Genomic DNA, 15,541 nt, shown 5'->3' on the forward strand with positions numbered 1-15,541 from the left:
TTAACTGGATCAGTAAAACAGAGTGAGGAGTGTGGCGATCTGCAACTTTGGAACCCAAAATCCTCCTTTGGGATTTCACCTCTGCTTAGCTGAGCTTTGATCTCATGCACAGCTTTTGTTTGTGGCAAACCTGAACAAGGCTGAAGTTGACCATGGATTTAGGAATTAATTTCATTTGTATTTTATGCTCTGAATTCCTACACAATGCATTGGCCCTGATTTCCACAAGAGCAGCTTTGGGAAGGCTGCTGTTCCCAACAGGATGGTCCAACACGAGGAGGGTACAGCTGGGATCCCAAATGGGAATTTCACATCTCCTGCTTCTCTGGAGGTCACATGAGCCTGACAAATGTCAGCCAGTCAGGCCCCTCTGAGGCTGGAGTGGCATCAGCTGCCAGGATGTGGCCACCACAGCAGCCACACATCCTCCCCATTAAATTCGGAGAATAATTCATTGGATAGAACTGCTGGGCTAGAATCAAAGGGATGCCCAGTGCCCCAGAGGCAATGATGGGATGTGATGGGATAACAGTGCAGTGGAAGCTCCAATACCCAGCAGGATTGTGCTCTGACTTTGAAGGGCTCCCTCCCCTTAATGCTTATTCCAAAATGATTTGCAGATTTTTATGGAAGTGCATTGGGGAGGAAAAATTAAGCATTACCAAAGGAGGGGGGGGGGGGGGGGGGGTAAAAAAAAGAAGTGAAAATACATTTTCAGTTGAATTTTGAAAAGTCAATGAGACAACAAAATATGGGAAAGTTGTTCCAGATGGCAAGAACATACTTGAGGAATTTCATTTAATCACATTCGTGCAAGATGTTTTGATTTGGATGACATATATCAATTGCATACTTAAATTAACAGCCCTTCCTACTGCAGCAAATGGAAAGCTCCCAGGAGCAGGAAGGGGTCTCAGTGCTTTCAGTTCAAGTGCAAGCACAGCCTGGATGGGGCTGAGAACCTTTTTGTTGTTTTCTTGAGGAAAAACACCAATGGTTCCTCTTGACACAGCAAGGAAGTGTCCACTCAGAGCAGCCTTGGAGCCACCTGGGTTTTCAGTTCTTGGTCCAATGAGCTGTCCCAAGACAATTCCCATGCACCAGAGAGGTGGGATGGCCAGGCCCCAATGCCTTGGAAAGAATTTGGTGAGCTGAGAGCAAGAGGGAATCCCAGACAAGCATGGAAGTTTCACCTCCTGTAATCTGATTCACCTCAAACAAGCCCTCAGTGCTCCATCCCTAAGGGATTCTCCAGAGGTGGCACCAGGGCAGCCCAAGGCACCAGCTCTCCCCAAACAGACAGGGAGGGTGTACAGGGCCCCTCCAGACCTCTTGGAAAGCTCAAAAAAAAACCACCGAGGTTCCACTTGGAAGGGAAATTTCATTCTTCACACAAGTTTTCCTCATCCTGCTGTTATTTAAGCCATTTTTCAGAAAAAAACTGCTGGTCCCAAGAGCCCATTTCAATACACACACATATATTAATAGAGATCTACAGATATAGATGATATATACACACACTCACTGGTGAGGTTTCAAAGGTCCTACTTGCCTTAATAATTAATATAAGACAAGGAAGGAACACAGGTAAGACAACCCAACATATGAACAGAATCAAAATTCTATCCCAGGTTTTCTACAGTTATTTAAAAAATGAAATTAAAAAATAATATATCTTTGAGGCTGTAGCACCCCTCAAACATAGAATCAAACACAGATTAATTATTTACCAGGGATTTTTCATCAGGAGCTGAAATTCAGCTTACACCTAAAGCACACATCAAAGTTTTTTGGGATGTGGAGAATTTCAGCCCCATCCCAAGCCCTGCAGATACAAAATTGTCTTTTTTTCCTTTTTTTTTTTTTTGCACAGCTTCTTCCTGCAGCTGTGCTCTGGAGGGAGCCATACATACACATACAGGTATGTATATTAGTTATTGCTAAAATAACTGCACTAAGGCCCTTTGTTTGGCGACTGTCTACTTCTGAGGAGTGAAACATGAGGAGCTGGAGCTTGCCAGCTGCACATTTCACTTTCTCATCTCCCCAAACAGAGATTGAGGATAGCCTGTTTATCAGATGTGTATCTAATTCCTATTCCACCGTAGGGCTAAAAAGGAATTTCCAGCCTTACAAATGTGCCCCTGGTGGGGCGTTACCGTCTGCTCTGATCACTGCAAAGGGTCCCTCTCCCTCTCCAGTCCCAAACCCACTGAGGCAGCTCTTTAATGACTATAAAACCAAAGGCAAGAGGCTTTCTTGACTTAATTTATACACAAATACGTTACCAATTAAAAGGTAACTGTGAAAAGTAAAGCTGATAATTGAAAGCCTTCTGCAACCTGAACTGTAGCACTGCTACCATGACATTACAATAATTAGTTAATCTACCCCCTAATTTGTCTCAATTTGCATTGGCAGGCTGGAAGCTGCTGTCTATATGATTTCTCATTGAAAACTGTGGTAGAAAAGAAAAGAAGGGGGAGTTTCTTCCCACAACCCACCCACTCTGTGCATAATCCTTTCCTTCTTCTCTCTAGCACCACTGTAAATCTGGAATCCATCTTCATTAAGACAAGAGGAATTATACTGCAGATCCACTAGGAGAGGAGAATTTGGCTCAATACCCCCTGAAATACACCAAACTCATGCACTGAAAAATGCCCTTTCATTGCCCCAGCCTGCTGCCCATGGTCCTGCTGCACTGCCAGGTCTGGAGCAGGGAATTTGCAGGAAACTCCTTCACTTCTACATCTCCATCCTTGCTTCCAGATGGTTTGATCCACCCATAAATTCCCTGATTTTTTTCCTCTTGCCACTCAAAGCAGGGGAGGCAGATCCCCACTGGATGGAACATCTGGGAACATCTGTGCATCCCAAACACAGGGGGTAAAGAGGAGCTCAGGGCAGGATTCCACATTTGGGAACACCCTCCTTGGATTTCCATGTACATCTCCTTCCTCCAGAACTCAACAGCTCTGCCCCCACACCTGTCCAGTCAGATGTTGGACAGCAGCAATTCAAGCCATTAGAAAGCCATTTTTAAAGTCTATTTGCTTCAAAATAAGGCAGGAAGACAAAAAATTGGTAAAGATAATCCTTTCCAACTAGCTCAAGACTTTGACAAAATACATCTTGCCTTTCCAGGAATTATATTTACTTATTTGCACAAGACTTGCAATACCCCCTATTTTTCAAATCAAGCTCCATTTTGCTCCCTTCCACAAGCTGAAACCCACCATTATGTAAAAAAACAAGGACAAATTGTACAACTCACAGCAAGCATTTGCCAAAATGTTAGCCCTCAGCACTTCTTTTTAAACAAACATGAGGAAATAAGATGACCTTTAAATCGCTTCTTGACATGTACTAAATCTACAGAAATTAGGAGGATTCTCTGGAAAGAGCTGTACAATTTTAGTACTCAGTGTATTTTTAGCTAGGAATATTTTGTATACAAAAGAATGCTGTGGGCAGTAACACTTGAGGGATTTTAGGGAGCTCTGAAAGGCTGGAGTTTAGGTTAAAGGGCAATAGAAGTGGAAGGTGGATGGCCTGAAGAAAGCAGAAAACACCCACCATGAGCTGATCAAAACTTGCATCACCTGGGCAATACATTTTTATTGCCCCCATCTCATTATCCTTTAAAAGCAGAGCTTGGGGATTGCAAAAATAAATAAATTCCCTTTTCACCCACCCCCTTCTGCTCCTGAGACACAGGACATGCAGGGCAGGTGAGCAGAGTCTGAGCTGCAGCTGCACAGGTGGATTGGGGAGGGCAGTTGGATCAGAGCCCTAAACTGGCATGAGCTCAGTCACCCTTTTGTCCAGTGAGATGAATTCTGTAACCAAAGGGGGGTGAGTGCAGAAGAACAAGTGTCCCAGGAGCTGGGGATGCTGAAAGGAAGGAAAACAGGCAGTGGATCTGCTGCCTGGTGAGATATCTGAGAGACCTGTGGCAGGGACAGGCTGAGGTACCCACACATGTGGCAGAGACCTCTGCAGTTTGTCTCAGATTTATCTCATTGGGAAGGGAAAGATTGCAGCTCAGGCTGAGCACTTGGAGCACTCGTTTTTCTGCATCCCTGGTGGGTCACAGCACCTCTGAGCTGTTTGAGAAGGGTGCAAAGGGGCATCTTGTGCCACAACCCAGGACACAATGGTGTAAAAACCTCCTGGAATTCCCCACAAGAGAAAGATGAGACCCAGACCCAGCACATTCTTGCAGCCACCCATATTCACATCCCCATATTCAGCCAGCTCAGACTGAAGCAGGCACACCTAAGAGCACCCCTAAATCAGAGACACAGCCCTGCAAGCCTGAAGGAAGACAGGCAAGGACAAAGTAGAACACAAGCAGAATTTGAAAGCGACCACATCTTCCCGACCATGACAACAATTCTGGAGAACTAAGGGGCACAACAAGCAACTTTCCAGCTCATATCACTCAAGCCCAGCACTGTGAAGACTGAGGCAGATGCAGAAAAAGTGTTAGACACCATTCATTGAATGTATAATTCTTTATGGTGAGAAATTAAGAACTGCCAACACATCTCTCCTATTTCTCTCTCACATGAGAGTGCATTCCCTACAAAACTCACACTGACAAAGCTCTCAGAGTTTGGAGAGACAGGCTGGGCTGGCATTTGCTCTTTAGTAATGCCAGGAATTGCTCTGCTCAGCCTTCCCAAAGCAGAAGTGCTGACACACAGGTTTAGCAATGCCCAATTCAGCCAGTGGCAGCTACAAGCTCAGTGTCTGTGTTCCTCCCTCTCCTCAGTGCAGCCCCTATTAACAAACACCAGCAGCTCCCAGCTACTCCCTGCACTGGTTTCTGTGGATCCTCCCACAGAGGATTCCCCTGTGCACTGCACTCAGGAATTTCACTTCATAGCAGATATTTGAGTAGGTTAGTGCAGTGGGAAAACTGTACAGGCAAAAACACCAGGAAAAAAATAAACAGGAAAGCAAGAACTTAAATACACCTGACCTGATCCCCCAGGCTGTTGCAGCATTCATCCCAGCTGAGATGGGCAGGATACACAAAGTGCCACCAAACAATGGCAGAAGGCTTCAAGCAAGACACACATCGCTTCAGAAGGCTGCAAGAACTGCCCTCCTTGTCCTTCAGCCCAGCCTTTTATCCCCTCTTGTTAATGCACTGCACCTGTGTGCCCTCTGCTGCCTTTGGTGGTTGCTCAGCACACCTGGGCACTCCATGGCTCCTTGCTGCCAGTGCTGCTCACCTGCTGCTCACAGCTGTGCCCAATTGGGGATGGGGCTGGGCCAGCCCCACCCCAATCACCACAAACCCTGTGCCTGCAGTGTGTAAAGCTTCACTGGAATAAACCCTTCAGGCACAATGACAGAGTGCCACAGCTCTGGTTTTGCCCTGCAGGATGACAAATGCCATCCCAAGGGCTCCCATTCCAGAACAGAGCCAGCTCTCTGAGCAAGCAGGGCCTCTTCAAGAGGCATCAGAGATGAGCACAGGGTGAATTAAGGCAGGGAATGTTTTCCTTGTTAGTTCAGGATGCTCTGAGAGCCCTGTGGTGCCCCAGCTGGTCATTGCTGCTCCTGTTTGGCCGAGCAGCAGAACATGCCCAGCTCCAGTGGTTATGAGTAAGTGAGGATGGAGCTCTGCTGGTGACAGCAGCTTCCCAGAAATCATCCCCAGTACACACAAGGTCTGTGGAGCTTCCCAAATATATATACACATCTATAAACCTCATTTGAGGCTTTCATCTGAAATGAGATTTGTTTTCCTGATCCTTTTGATAACCTCCTGTAGACAGAAGATGCACAGAGGCTGCTGCTGAACACAAGCTGTGCTTATTGCACGTATGTAAGGGTTGCAAATTTTATTTAAGGGTTCCTTAGCCAAATATTTTCACCCATGAGTGATGTGTTTACACACCCTGTGGTTCAGGACTAGCAGATGCTTGGGATAGACTGTGCCTCTCATGTTTGGAGCCTCACAAGCCACATGCTGGGAATCAGGTAGCCTCAAACTGTTTGATTTCACTCACAAACACAGCTCCAGATGTGGAACAGCATCATCCTCCCTTTTTAGAGATGACTTCCCCCATGACTCCCCTTCTGCCCTGCCTAGAAATCTGAAAACTCAAGTTAGCAGAGGAACAGCCTCTGGAAATAGAAGAAATTATATCCCTTGCACAGTATGGAATATATTTGAATGAATCAGGGAAAAAAGCTACCAAAATAACTACAAAACTTCCAGTTCTATGGAAAGAAAAGGGTTTTATTTTTCAGCACACGGGGGTGAACCAACACATTCCTATGCACAGGGATGCCCAAGAGAAGGAAGTGTATAAATTTAAATTGATTTTCCTCTATTTCTGTGTCTTTGGTGAGGCAGAGCAAGAGGCATTCAGCTGGTGCATCTTATGGTACATTCAGAGGGAATTTTGGGAAGAATTCTCTTGTGCTATGGAATCACTTGTTTCCACAGCAAGGTGCTCTTCCTTTCCATCCTCTGCACCAAAGTGCTTCCTCAGGGAAGGGGTGGGCGCAGGAAACTCTGCAGAGCTCAGATCCTGGGTAAAGCACTCACCCAGAGTATTTGACCACACTTCAGCTCTGAGGCAGAACTGACACTGGCCCCAGGTGACTTGTCTGACCCTCCAGAGTTCATCTCCATCAGGCCTCCCCCATCCTCCTTTCCTGCCTGAGCACACTCCTGGGCTGGCCACAGCTCTGCCTGTCAGCCATGCTGGTGAGTGAGCGTCAGTGCTGAGGAAAATTCCCTCTCCAGCCATCCAGGAGCTGCTCAGTGTTTTAAAGCCAGCCAGAACCCGCCAGCTTCTGAAACCCCAGAGTTCAACCACCAGCAGGTTTTTATCATCTCACCCAAATGCCCCAAAAACCCAACATTTCTGACTCTATTTTCTGACTCTATTTTCTGACTTTATTTGATAGAGAACTTGGCACCCAGGGTAAATAATGCTGCTTCAGTGACTTGCAGAAATATCCAATGGTTTAAAATCAGTGTTTACATAAATACTGAAGTGTGGTGTCCATCACACACCTCAATTGCTTAGAAAGGCTGGTGTTCCCAGCAAACAACTGATAATAGGCATGAGAAAGGATGCTAAGAAATTGATTCAGGGAAGGAAGGAGCTTGGAGCACACCCTGGAATTGTGGCTGAACACTGAGGGCTCCTTCAGAGCGGGCTCAGTCTCTGTGGTGTTGAAGGATACTCAGCTCCACACCAGGACTCCCTGAGTGCTGAGTTTGCTGGGGTCCCCAGGACCAGGTGAGAGATGAGAATCTGACTCCATGTTCTCAGAAGGCTGATTTATTATTTTATGTACTTATATTATATTAAAGAATGCTATACCAAAACTATACTAAAGAAAAATAAAGGATACAGACAGAAGGCTTAACAAGAATGATAATAAAAAACTTGTGACTGTCTCCTCAGAGTCTGACACAGCTGAAGGTGATTGGTCATTAAGTGAAAACAATTCACATGAAATGAATCAGGCATTCACCTGTTGGTGAACAATCTCCAGCCACATTCCAAAGCAGCAAAGCAGGGAGAAGCTAATCAGATAATATTCTTTTTTTCTCTAAGGCTTCTCATCTTCCCAGGAAAATAAATCCTGGCAAAGGGATTTTTCAGAAAATATGACAGTGACACCTGAGTGGCAGAACAGACCAAGCCCAGCTCCTGACCTCCTGCAGCAAGCACAGAGCATGCCAGGAGGAGCTGCTGGCAAGGCCAGAAATGTGGGGATGAGCTTGTGAGCCCATCTGCAGGCACCCCAGCATGGATAGGTGTCCCAGGTAATGGATGGCAGCCCAGCTGCCCCACATGAGGGGGTTCCCTTTGTGCACCAGCCCCTGGGTTCATGCAGCAGCATCTGGCAGTGATGCTCTTGTTAAGGCTGCTATTTATAAAGCCTGATTGTTCCTTCAGGGACAGCTCTTGGCACAGGAGGCCTCAGGAGAGCTGCAGTGATCTGGTTAACAAAACATCCAGCAAGCTGGGAAATCAAGTCTGCTTTTGATTTATAACCCAGCAAACTAAAATTACAATTTGCCAGGCTCGTTTTGGCACTCTCATAATTCAACTATAGTTCTGATTATTTTTTAAAAAATAATAATTAAAAACCCACGGAGTTTAATTACCGTAATTATGGGAATACTCAGAGCGAATAGGACATGAAAATAATGAGGCAAACGTGTGCAGCTCCAATTCCACCAATTAACAGGATGTTAAGTTTGTGAGACAAGTCTTAGCAGGGAAAAAACTTCTCCACTGGCACCGAGGCAGCAGAAGGGACAAAGCCACCTCGTGTCTAGGTTTTATCACAAACCTATTGCACCCTCTTGTGCCACAGCGTCAGAATTACTTTGGCTTGGCTGGAAATGAATTGCTCTGCAGCTCTTGACCTTCAAATCCACCCTCCTGCAGCAGAACTTGGGGAAAACGTGCAGTGGTGTAGCAGCCACACGTTAAAGGCTGTTAGTGACGAGCTGGTTTTCTGTGCAGGAGGGAATCTCACTGACTTCCAGGCTTTTGGGGATTCCCTGCACGTTTGCTTTGTGTGTTTCACCTCAGGATTTTGTTGGACAATGGCAAAATGCATCTGAGTCAGCAGTGCCCTGGAGCCAGGAGGGACATCCCTGCCCTGGGGCCATCAGGGACAGCGTCAGCGCTCAGGCCAGGGAGGGATTGTCCTGCTCTGGGCCGGGCCGGCCTCAAGTGCTGGGGGAGTTTCGGGCACTGCAATGAGGATCTAAAGGTGTGAGAGTGTCCAAAGGAGGGGCACAGGGATGGGGAAGGGTCTGCAGGGGCTGTGAGGAGCAGCTGAGGGCTCTGGGGTTGTTCAGCTGGAGCAGAGTGAGGGCACAGCTCCCCGGGGCTGCAGCTCCTCCCGAGGGGCAGCTCCCATCTCTGCTCTGGGCCAGGGACAGGAGCCAGGGCACGGCTGGGGCTGGGCCAGGGCAGCTCAGGCTGAGCTCAGGGCAAGGTTCTTCCCCCAGAGGGTGCTGGCACTGCCCAGGCTCCCCAGGGAATGGGCACGGCCCCGAGGCTGCCAGAGCTCCAGGAGCCTTTGGGCAGCGCTGCCAGGGATGCCCAGGCTGGGGTTGCTGGGACAGGGGCTGGGCAGGGACAGGGGCTGGCCTGGGGGATCCCTTCAGTCCCTCCCAGCTCAGGACATTCTGTGCTGCTCTGATTCCCTCAGTCCATGCAGCACCAGTTGAGTTTCCCATCCCTTTTCAGCAAGGGCAGCCCCTGTCCCCCACAGGCAGTGATTGAACCCCAGGCTGTGCTCCTGTTCCTCCCTGCCAGAACTGGGGCACCAGGGTGGGCTTGTTGGGGCTCTGGGCAGGGACAGGGGCTGGGCTGGGGGATCCTGGTGGGTCCCTCCAGCTCAGGGTACTCAATGATATCAAAAACTTTGCAGAATCCCTTGGTAGATCCAGCATCCCACAAATCTGCCTGGCCAGACCTGACCTGGCCCTTTTCTGGGTTCTCCAGGAGAGGAAAGAGCTAAAAACCTATAAAGAGGATCCCTATAAAAACCTACAAAAAGGATCCGTATAAAACATGAATATCTCATCCCCTGCTCAGAGAAGCCAAGGCAGAGGAATATATTTTTTCCTCAGGTGCTATGTTCAGTGTCTGTGCTGCATTTTAAGCAAAGCAAGGAACAGGAACAAGTTTGAATAAGAATAAGATGTATAGAAAACACTGTCAGAGTGAAGGCAGAGCCATCAGGGACTGTCCTGCCTAGGAAAGATCAACGAGTTCCCCTCAGCCCTCAACAAGGCAAGAGGGAACAAAACCCATTTTTTCACTCTGCTCCTGGTTGATAGGACAAGGAATAACAAGGCTAATTTGATCCATGGGAGATTAAGGTGAAATATTAGGATGACAAAAGAAATCTCCTCAATCAGTCCCTTCAGGTAGTCCCTCACTGCAAATTAAAAGCAGCTTAAGCAGGTATGTCAGGGATAGAACTCATCCTGCAAGCAGCAGAGTGAATTACACCACTTTTCAAGGTCCTTTCCAGGCTCAGAACTGTTCCTCTCTGATTAACACCGAGGTTTCTTTTCCAGGGGATCAGGCAGGAGCTTGTCCAAGAGCTGAATAACAAAGTGCTTCTCTGGCAATCACGTCCCCAGTCCCAGCACTGCCTCTCCTCTGCTGGGAGCGCTGGGCTAATGCTGATCTGCAGCTCCTGATCTCTCTGAGAACACAACATTTCTAAACATTTCCCTGCCTCAACTGCAAATCTTAGCCTGAGCTAAAGCTGCTTCTGCTACAGCACAGAAAAAAAAAATATTTCAGGTACAGGGAAGTATCTAAATCCACAGATTAAATAGCCAGCAGGATCCTCAGCTGCTGCTGTCAGCACAGTGCCAGAGCTTCCCTCAAAGCTTTGGCCCCTTCCTTGCTGAGGATGAAATCTGAAGAAAATATGCTAAATAAATAAAAAAAAAAGGAAAATAGGAATAAAAAAATCACCACAATGCCTTGGTTTAACAGGGATAACCTTCCCTATATCTTTTCCTCATGAAGGCTGCAGCAGGAGTGGGAGATCTGCTTGGATTTGCCAAGTGCTGATAGGGAAGTTCCCAAAGCCTGGCTCAGGGGCTGTAGGACAGGCCTGGAACAATTGGAGCTGAATTACACTGTGATCCATGAATCAAAGTGCTGGCAATTACCATTTCAAGGCAGGTGAAACAATAACAAATAATGAACAAAGAAATGTTTCAAGCCCTTGCTAATGCACTCCCTGTGCTCACTGGACACATTTCACCGGGAGCCAAGGTGAGCCTAGGGTAGTGCCAGTTAATCACAGCTCAGAAAATGAGGGTGTAATCTCCTGGACTGGAAAGCAGCATTTCAAACCTCCTCCAGCATGCACCCAATAAGGCTTTTATAGCCTCTGCTCAGATTTCAAATGGGAGAACAGAAAACAGGTATGAATTGGGCCAAATTGCACGTTGGCTGAGAGGCAGCAGAGCCTCTGAAACACCTTGGCAGGGGTTAAAAACACTCCTAGGCAGCAGCAAGCTATACACATCTCATTTTATGTGAGCTCTAGTAAGCAATTTGAGGCTCTCTGCATTGAAGATATGACATTTTTGACAAGATTTATATAAAAATTCATATTACAGACTTAAATTACTGAATTAGGGTTTTTTTTGTATTATTATTCCAGTTCCTCAAGCACAGGTTTTTTCCCCCACAAGGCAGCTCTCTGCATGCAGCTGACAGGTTCCTCTAAACATCTCTCAGCAACTCCTGAGAAGTGGCCACAAACCACAGGTTGAAAACCAGAGGTTTCAGTTATTTCCTGGCCTGTTTTCCTTTGTCTCTCAATCCATCCAAGCTCTGGCCACAGCCCATCGCTCACAAATCAGCCACCTTTAACACTCCAGCTTTCTCTCAGCAGCTCCAAGGAGCCCCAGTTTGGAAGACAGAGAATCCTGCTTGGGCAAAGTTCTGGGGTTTGGTTCCTCCTGGTCCTTCAGCTGCTTGGGGTTGTTTTGTGTATATTTTAACCCTGTGTTTATTTATGAGTTGCACACTGTTCCCTCCTGATGATCACGCATGGGGTGGGTTAGTCATTGCTGTGATTGCTCTAAATTCCTTAATATTTTTTCTTTATATACAATGTGATTTTTTTGGGGGTTAGAACCACACACTTGGCCAAAACTAAGCAAAACTGAAGTCAGAACAAGTTAAACAATAATGTAACCAAAACTTGGCTGAAATTACAGGACAAACAACAGGTACCTGAGTCATGGTTTAAGCCCAGATAGCAACCAAGCACCACACAGGTGCTTGCCTGTTTCTTCTGCTGCTGAGCTCCTGCCTTGTGCTTGTGACAGGAGAGTGAACTGTCAGCATCCTAACCCTGACCCTTCCCTACAGGCAGCACCATCCTGTGCCATTCACATTCTCTGGAAAAATCCCTTCACCCAGGGTTTTTCTCCTGGGAAGCTGAGAAGCCTCAGAGAAAAGGAAAACAATTCTGATCTCATTTGCTTCTCCTGTGCTGTGCTCATGTGGAATGTGTTTGGAGATTGTTCACCCACAGGTGATTGTTCCATTGCATTCTGCTGGGAGTTGTTTTCACTCTTTGGCCAATCAGGGCCAAGCTGTGTCAGGGCTCTGGAGAGAGTCAGGAGTTTTCATTATTCTCTTTTTAGCCTTCTGTAAGTATCCTTCCTCTATTCTTTAGTATAGTTTAGTATAATATTCTTTAGTATAATATAGTGTAATAAAGTAATAAATGAGCCTTGTGAGAACATGGAGTCAGATTCATCATTCCTGCCTTTGTTGGGACATTCCCTGTAAATCCAACAGCATCCTGGAGTCATTGAGGCTGGAAAAGAGCTCCAAGATCAGAGTCCAGTCTTCTACCAGAAGCCCCCATGCCCACAAAACCATATCCCAAAATGCTACATCCACTCATTCATTGAACATTTCCAGAGCTGGTGACTCCTCCACTTCCCTGGGCAGCCCCTTCCAAAGTTTAACCACTCTTCCAATGAGTATTTTCCTAACATGCAACCTAAGCCTCCCTGGCACAACCTGAGCCCATTTCCCCTCATCCTATCACTGGTTCCCTGGGAAAAGGAGCCTTTCAGCATCAGCCAACCTTCAAACTAGGATCTAAATTCAGCAGCAAATTGACAGAGCAACACCCAGCTCCCTGGCAGATGGCATTTCTACCCTCAGACACAGAAAGGAACTGAAACACAGAAGGATGGGGGGAAAAATGAGCCTTACACCAAAGTGGGAAGGTTCCAAGATGTGAGTGGAGCTATTGAGGGCTTCCAGCTGCCAAAATATGTCCCTGTTTTTACCTCCATGTGCTTTGCAAGGGTGGCTGCTTGCACCTCTGAGCTACTGACACTGCCTGACCTCACACAGCCACTCCTGTCGAGCACTTCAGGGTCTTTGGCAGGGATGGAAATTCATCCAAATTCATCCATCTGGTTTTGTTGTTGGGCTGGATAGAAACAGCCCCAGGAGGGGGCTTTGGGCAGGCAGGTACAGACACCCAGGGAGGGTCACCCAGCTCAGCCTGCTGCTAGCTCCTGCTAAATTCCCATCAACAGCTCGGGAAGCCAAGCAGGTAAACTGGGAACAACGCTGGGCCCCGTGCAGAGGAGGTGATGGAAGAGGAGTGCCTGTAAAAGAAGGGGAACCAGCCAAGCCTCAGGCTCCAGGGAACACATGGCTGGACCATTTCTGGGCAGCCACCCTGCTCTGGTTCTCCTGGACCATTACATTCACAGCCATGGAGAGCTCAGGCTGCTCTGGAGCTGGTGACAGTGCCTCCCCCTGTGGCAGGGAGGGAGTGGGGGCTCAGGACCCAGAGATGTCCCTCTGAGCCCTCCCCCAGCTCCTGGCCTTTGCTGCAGGCAGCAGCTGAGCTCAGCAAGTTGCATTTCCAGCACCACTGCATCCCCACTCTGCACTGGCAACGTCACTCCTGCTCCAAATGCCACTTTCTCCTCCATTCCCTGAGCCCAGGGAGAGGACAATGGGGGAAAAGGAGGAGCAGAGAGAAAGGGAGGCTGATTCTCACCACAGCTGCAAGCTCCAGCTCTAAACTGCTAACCCCTCTGCTCCTTGGAAAGCTGACTTCCAAATCCCTAGGTGTTTCATTATCTCTTCCACTCTCCCTCCCAGAGTTTCTCTCAGGTAATTGTTCCCACCATAGCATCTGCTTCAATTTGAGCCTGTTTCCTCCCTCACTCCAGGGTTTTTCAGCAGGAGTGAGGTGATGGCTTTGCCTCAGCTCCTTCATTCCTTCCATAAGCAGTAAAAGGTCTGAGAGGCAAATAAATGAGTTTGTGCAGGGACAAATCTCCTGCCCAGGTAAGAGAGGGGATCACCAGCCCTTGGGGAAGCAATAACAGGTAACAGGCTAAGCACAGAATCAGAAATTACCTTCCACCAGCCAGACAACCTGAGCAGACACTCATGGGCTTGGCCTTTAGACCCATCCTGCTCTCACACAGAGATTCCTCCAGCTCCAGGAGGAACAAAGGAATTGCCATTCCCACATCACTGCTGCTAAAGTGCTGCTTTGCAGACAAGCCCCTATTCCTGCTATGAGCAGCAGTCAAAAGATGCTGCAAAAACTTGCACCTTCAGTGCTGGTTAGGTCATCATTACCCTCACAAGAGAAGTGAGGAACCATGAGCTCATCCTTTGGCAGGAAGGGATTGACTGTAGTTTGCAATATTCAGAGTAATTTGTGTAATTTAATGCAGAGGATGAAGTTCTCAGCCAGGGTAAATCAGAGCAATGTCAATTTTACACTATTGAAGCAGCTGGGTCAGCCTTTTAATAAAAAACTTCACTCTTTTTAAAAATTTCTTCTGTTCACCTTGAAGAAGCTTCCTTTAAAGCTAGAGACTGTTTTTAGGTTGCAGCAACTGTCAGTTAATTGCTACTTGGTCAGTTCTGTAACAGCCAAAGTGTTTCCATCACAGCTTTGATTGAACCTGTCTAGATGGAAAAAAGCAGAGAAAGCCCAGTGCAAAGGTATTTCAGTCAATTAGGAGGTACAGGGATAATCATGACACCCATCAGGTAACTAATTACAGACCTCACTCAATAACTGGCTTTTTAAAGTGTAACAAAGTTCATTGGGACTAATTCAATGCTGCTGCAGGTTCCTGGAAGCACCTCAGTGGCAGAGGAGAGATGGTCTGCCACCTCCAGCTTTTGCCACAAATAGAGATTTAAGGGCAGGCAGAAATAACTTATCCTTGGTTTGTGTGTTAAGAAATATTGGTGGAGAGCAGGGCCATGGAGAGCCCAGAACAGACCAGGACACTGACACTGTTTTCAGAGCCCAGAACAGACCAGGACACTGACACTGTTTTTAGAACCCAGAACAGATCAGACCAGAATATTAACACTGTTTTCAGAGCTCTGAGATGAAGGAGAACCTGCTCTTTGGGCTGGGACACTGTTGATTCTCCTCACAGCAGCTGGCACAGGGCTGTGCCTGGATTTGTGTTGGGAACAGAGTTGGTGCCTCAGGGATGTTTTGGTTTTGCTCAGAAGTGCTCACACAGAGCCCAGGATTTTCTGCCCCTCACCAGGGGCAGGGCAGAGGCTGGAGAACAAGGAGCTGGGGGGCACAGCTGATCCAAGGGATATCCCACAGCAGAGGGCTTCATGCACGTGTGTAAAGCCGGGGAAGGAGGAAGAGGAGGATGTGCAGAGTGATGGGATTTGTCTTCCCAAGCCACCACTGCTCCTGATGGAGCCTGACTGCCCTGGGATGGCTGAGCTCCTGCCCCTGGGGAGCCAGGAAAGAATTCCTTGGTTTGCTTTTCTTGTCTGAATGGCTTTCACTTCACCCATCGGTCTCAACCCACGAGTTCTCCTTCCCACTCCTCTGATGCTCTCCCTGTCCCACTGAGGGAGGCTGAGCTGCCAGCTGGGGTTCAGCCATGGCAAAGCCTGAGCAATGTGCTGGGCCATGAACAAATCCTCCCTTCTGGCCATTCAGGCAGCATTTCTCC

This window comes from Agelaius tricolor, unplaced genomic scaffold (genome assembly GCF_023055355.1).
Source record: "Agelaius tricolor isolate 1412-34295 unplaced genomic scaffold, bAgeTri1.0.p SCAF_37, whole genome shotgun sequence".
Lineage (NCBI taxonomy): Eukaryota > Metazoa > Chordata > Aves > Passeriformes > Icteridae > Agelaius > Agelaius tricolor.